Here is a 6000-nt window from a genome sequence, read left to right as displayed (position 1 = left end):
TAATAATAATAATAATAATAATAATAATGATAATTGTAACTACCTCAAAAATAAGCTTTCTAAAACAAATCTGCCATAGCCCAGGCTCGAACCCAAGACCTCTCGCTAAACACCCACACCCTTAACCGCTACTCCGTTTACTGTTTTCTATTTTAACTCCGAATCAAAACTAGATAACCCATTAATCTGTTTACATCCTCTTCTTCAATATTTCGATCGTATAACATCTTTAATTAATTTGGGCCTTCGACCCAAGTAGAAAAACTGAAACATAATCGGCCCAACATGTTTTTAAGTTCAACTAGAAGACTCAAAAGTCCCAAGTTACTAAATCACGGTCCCATAAAATTATTAATACCGATATGTAGTACTTGTAAGTGGGATAATAAAAAAAATCTTTATCATTTATTCTAGCACCAACGTTTGGTCTTGAATAAGCTTCCCTTTCTTTATCACCTTTAATTATCAATCATCACCAACCTTATTTATCATATACTAACATCTTTATTCTATGTTACTATCCCATTCGTTTTCTTTTTATACGTAAAACAGGAACACAAGGTTTAGCAGCGTAGCAGTAGTAACACTTAAACAGAGATAATTAACTCAATGGTGTTTGGGTCTAGTTGCAACAGACAATAGAAACAGGAATATATAACAGCAGGTTTTAATGTTTTGTGGGTTTCGTTTTGGACGGGAGATAGAACCATAATAACATCGTAACATTAATTGTAGCAGGTGGCAATGGGTGGTGGTTTACATCTGGAACTCGATTATAAATAGTAACATAATAGATGGTTTGGTGATCTGTGGTGATTCGCGACAGTTTGAAACAGAAAACAAATTAGCAATAGCGGTAATCGAATATATAGCAGAAGTGGTGGTGATTTGGTGGTGTTTCTCGGACTAGAATAGGTGAGAGAGAGGAAGATTGAGTGAGGTGGTTCTGGATGGTTTATGGTGGTTATTGTGGGTGTCCCGATGGTGGAGGAAGGTGGCTCAAAGTGGCTCGGGTTGTTTTAGTCGAACAAGAAAAGAAAAAAAATGCATGAACTCAAATGGGTTTATGTTTGTGGTTCGTCAGAAATAGGAAGAAAACAGAAAAAATGAAGGTACGGGGTTGTCAAGCTTTAGGATAGAAAACTAAAAGGATGATTAAGGTGGTGAGGGTTTGGTCATGGTGAGGTTTTCGAATGGCAAAAACAGTAGCAATAGATGTAGGAACAAATTGTGACGTTTTATTCATAGTGGGGTGAAGGTGTGGTTTCGGTTTAAATATCAAGACAGAAGCAACAAGTATATGGTGGTGAAGGTTGGTTATCTCGGACAGAGCACAGGACATGAAGCAGCGATGGTGTTTGCTTTCGGTTTTAGTCGAATAGAAACTGAAAAGAGGGAGAAGATGATGTGGTTGTTCACAAGGTGCTCGAAGTGGTTGTCAATTGTGATCGTGGTATAATGATGAAGCTAGGTGATGGTTTGATCGAATGTGAAACCAAAACAAAAATGTAAATGTCTTATAAGTGGGTTTGATCAAGATTGGATATGTATGTATATATATCCATCTATCTATCTGTCATCTATAACTATATATCATAATATAATATTAATAATAATAGTTTAACAATAATAACACAAGTGGTTATGATAAACAACTGGCAACATAATAATAATTAATACTCATTGAAATTTAAACGTGCATCAATTAGTAATTTCTACTGACAGTTTTTCCCGAATGACTATATCGTGTCCATTGCTAAACAGTTAAGGAATAAAAAGTGTTCCTAAAATTCCCAAACTTTTAGATTAAATATATTTAATTATTTCACTCATTACCTGTTTGAAACCTGATCAAAAAGGTTCAATAATTATTTATTTTATGTTTCAATTTATATGTATGGAGTACTAATATTTAAACTTTAAAAGGTAAAAATATTTTTAACAAATCTAAAATCCTCGTAATCGATTTACCGTTCAACTTTTATTTCAATCATTCATGAATACGTAGAATATCTATATTAAAACTAACAAAACATCAACCGAGTGTTACGAACATTTGCCAATTAAGCTCGTAATCATTCATTTTCCATTTACTCTCTCTCTATATATAATCAGTTTTAAATAACAAGTTTTATCACATAAATATATATTATTTTTTTTTAAACAAATATTATTTTATATATTTTCAAGTAGTATTTATATACACATTTATATACACACACATATATATGTATCTATTTACAAATAGTTGTTCGTGAATCGTCGAGAATAGTCGAAGGTCAATTGAATATATGAAACAGTTCACAATTTTTGAGACTCAACCTAATAGACTTTGCTTATCGTGTCAAAGATAATGAATCGTATCGAGAGTTTGGTTCAAAATTAGTCGAAATTTTCCGGGTCGTGACAGTACCTACCCGTTAAAGAAATTTCGTCCCGAAATTTGATTGAGGTGGTCATGGCTAACAATAAGAATGTTTTCATGACGAATATGAATTGATAAATAGAGTTTTATCATCATTGAGTAATATGGATAAAACAATTCGATTACTTGAAGCGTATGAATGGAGCTATCACAAAAGATCGAGATAGAGATTTAACTTTTGACGTAGTCACGGTTGATTTTCTGATTTCATGGAATTTAAGGAAATCTTCTAATCAGAAGGAAAATGTATTAGCACGAATTATTAGCAACTGTTGGAATTACGAAAGATCAGAAATCAAGGAAATATTTCCTTGATATGCTTAGAGCTTAAGTAGAATGAAAGAGTTATGTAACATGGCACATGATGAGGACTGTGAATCATCATCACGTTCCATTAGAAACTCAGCATGACTTACTGTAATATAATCACGTTGGCCAAGCACATTATATTATACTAACTCATGCTTCAGTACTGCTCCACAATTCATTTATAATTTATACTTAGATTTTACAGAAGTTTAAAATATAGTGGAATACAGATAGTACGAAGAGGTAGATAATTCGGACAGGAATATTTATGAAAATGTCTTCAGAAATATCGAAGATATTTATGATGATATTTTGGAATTTCTAAGTTCGATAGTTGATGAGGAAGATTTTCCGCAAGATTTTAACATGAGTACGGAGCAAGATATTCGTTGAAGGTTTCATCGGATCCAGAATTTCCTGGATTCTTTGAATATATGGTATGGTCCTTGTATTTGTCCTTGGTCTCCTCCGTGGTTAGCTCAATCCGTTTTCCAGTTCCAACTTTTCTAAGCTTTTCCAACATACTATTCTTTATCATCAAACTTCCGATGATTAAGGTCATTTAAGGTTGTCTATGGTTTCTGCTGCTTCATTCAGCTTTTTCAACATTCAGAGTATTAATTCGCAGACTGGGTACTTTTCAGAATTTCAGAATGGAAGATCATAGTTCTAAGAGATAAATGTTATATGGATACATATAACTGTTGATGTGGAAACGTTGCGAGATTCACAATACAGATTTGCCGATTCCCGGTAATTGGTATGTCAATTCTTGTTACAAGATACGGATGAGAATATGATGAGACTTCAATAGATAAATGTAGTGATTTGTCGGAGGGATTTAAGCCCAAAGAGCAATGAGGTTGCTGGTACGTCTGCTGGTAATAAGATGAAATATAAAAGGTTCCCCGGTAACAATAAAAAAGTTCGCATATATATCAAAGTTATAATAAAGTTGTTTCGAATGAAAAGTCGAAGTTGTCTTGCTGGAGCTGTGACAAAATTGGCTATTTTGAAAAAGAACTGCAGAGTTATTTTGGGTAATAATAACACTAGAGGAATTGGCACAACTACGTGTTAAACGTTTACTCAGTTTCTGAGAGTTTTTTAGGTGTATAACTATATGCATAAATCTTTCCTTCTGTAGATGAAGTGTCGTTGGTTCATCCTCTCGATTGAGGTGTTTTCAAAAATCATGAAAGGTTTGAACGCATAATGTAATCGTGAAGATACAAATGATGTTTAAGACGAAATCAAGTGGCAACTTGAAGAATTGTTTAGTTTCATATTTTATACTCAATATTTTAATTCATTTTAATTGTCCAATGTTATTAGTCCACAGTCGGTAGTCCACAGTTGACAGTCCAATAATTCATATATAGTTTAATATATAATATTTGAATTAATTAATACGTGTCGTGACCTGTATACGTCTCAGACTCGAACACAACTCAAACTATATATATTATTGTAGAATCAACCTCAACCCTGTATAGAAAATTCAATCATTACTGCATATAGAGTGTCTATGGTGATTTCAAATAATATATATAGATGTGTCGATATGATATGTCAAAACCTTGTATACGTGTCTCGATATTTAAAGTGCGTAAAATAAATAACAGAAAATAAATGACGATAAATGAAGTGCGATAATTAAATTACGATAAACAAACTGCGATAAATAAAATGTAATCAGTTAGCTAGGAACAGTTAGCTGGAACAGTTAGCGTGAATTCTTAACAAAAATTTTCGTAGTTAATTTATTTGTTTCTATCAAATTTTTATTTCGTCAAATGTTTTCTTCATTATACCACTTGTTGGATTCTGATAGGTCAAAATCCAAATATGAAATTAAATGAAAATAGTTATTTTGCGGTGAACGGATACGTATATCGGTGGTTGTAAGTAGGATAGTAAATGACTGTTGAATCGGCTTCGTCGAATGTACAGTGTAACTTATTAAAGTGAAATCTAAATTTTCCTCGGGTATTACCTACCCGTTAAAATATTTTCACCATTAACAGTTTGTACGAAAGAATTTTTAATTACAATCTTTATGAAAATATACTTGTATATATATTTTCTTCAGATGCAATCGTGGATTTAATGAGTTAATATTATATTAAACTCATTTGATTTACTTTAGAACAAGAATATATAATCTCTAAAACATTAGAGATTACATATTCGCCATGTTGAACGAAGATAAATGATGCACAACGTCATGTAGAACGATGATTATGCTCGGGGTACCGATTGTGATGTTGAGGCGTGTGTTGTTGTGGTTTGTGTTGTTGCTGGTGGTACAGTTGATGTCGTTGATGTTGTTGAAGCTGGTACATTTTGCACCATATTTTCCAAGGCTACAACTCGGGCACGAAACTCATTGACTTTATTACTCCGGGATGATTGTCGGTATGAACGAGCGAATGAATAAGGTTTTGAATCTGACTTGTGATATAGTCGTGGCGAGATACTCTGGAAAAGAGAGAAAATGGTGTTTTGGATTGGTTCGCCGGTGAATGCTTCAGGTTCTTCGCCCAGAGGAAATTATGGTGGATGAAAGGGATCGCTTCTTCTTGTCTCCAATGATTAAGTAGACTACGAACCCATCAGATGAATTGGGGATGGCTAATTGATTGATTCATTCAGGTGACGCTGCTTCCGGAGCTTAGGTGAATATCCATGTCGGAATAGTTGTCGGAATAATTATCGGAATAGCTATCAAAATCTAAATGACTCGAACTTGTTAAGGGATTCATCTCGTACGATCAGATGAAGGATTTTTGATAAGAAATAGATTATAGGATGTAGATTAGTATCCTGCAATACATAATTTACATATGCATATATAATACTAAAATCTCATAAGTTACGGAGGAATCTACGGAAGCTGTCAGGCAAAGTTACAGTAATAGATACGCTAAGATATGAATTTTGTCTATACACTATTCCTGCAATCCAGGCAGTAAGATATGTCTAGATTAAGAATGATAAGCAAGTGATTCCCTGAGAATGATAAGCAGGTAATTTTTTGACACGAAATGATAAGCAAAACTTTTGACATGCAGACATGGTCGAAGTCCAGACTCACTAATGCATCTAAACAACTATCAGTTAGACACACTAATGCAAGACATGGTTCGCTAAGACCACCGCTCTGATACCACATGTAGTAACCCGTCCTAATCGATCTGGACGAAGTCTTCAACAGTTGGTCCCATTGCGAGGTTCTGACCTCTATATGCCATGAACGACTCCAT

Source organism: Rutidosis leptorrhynchoides, chromosome 7, assembly GCF_046630445.1.
Source record: "Rutidosis leptorrhynchoides isolate AG116_Rl617_1_P2 chromosome 7, CSIRO_AGI_Rlap_v1, whole genome shotgun sequence".
In the NCBI taxonomy this organism is placed as follows: Eukaryota; Viridiplantae; Streptophyta; class Magnoliopsida; order Asterales; family Asteraceae; genus Rutidosis; species Rutidosis leptorrhynchoides.
This window is presented reverse-complemented; position numbering follows the sequence as displayed.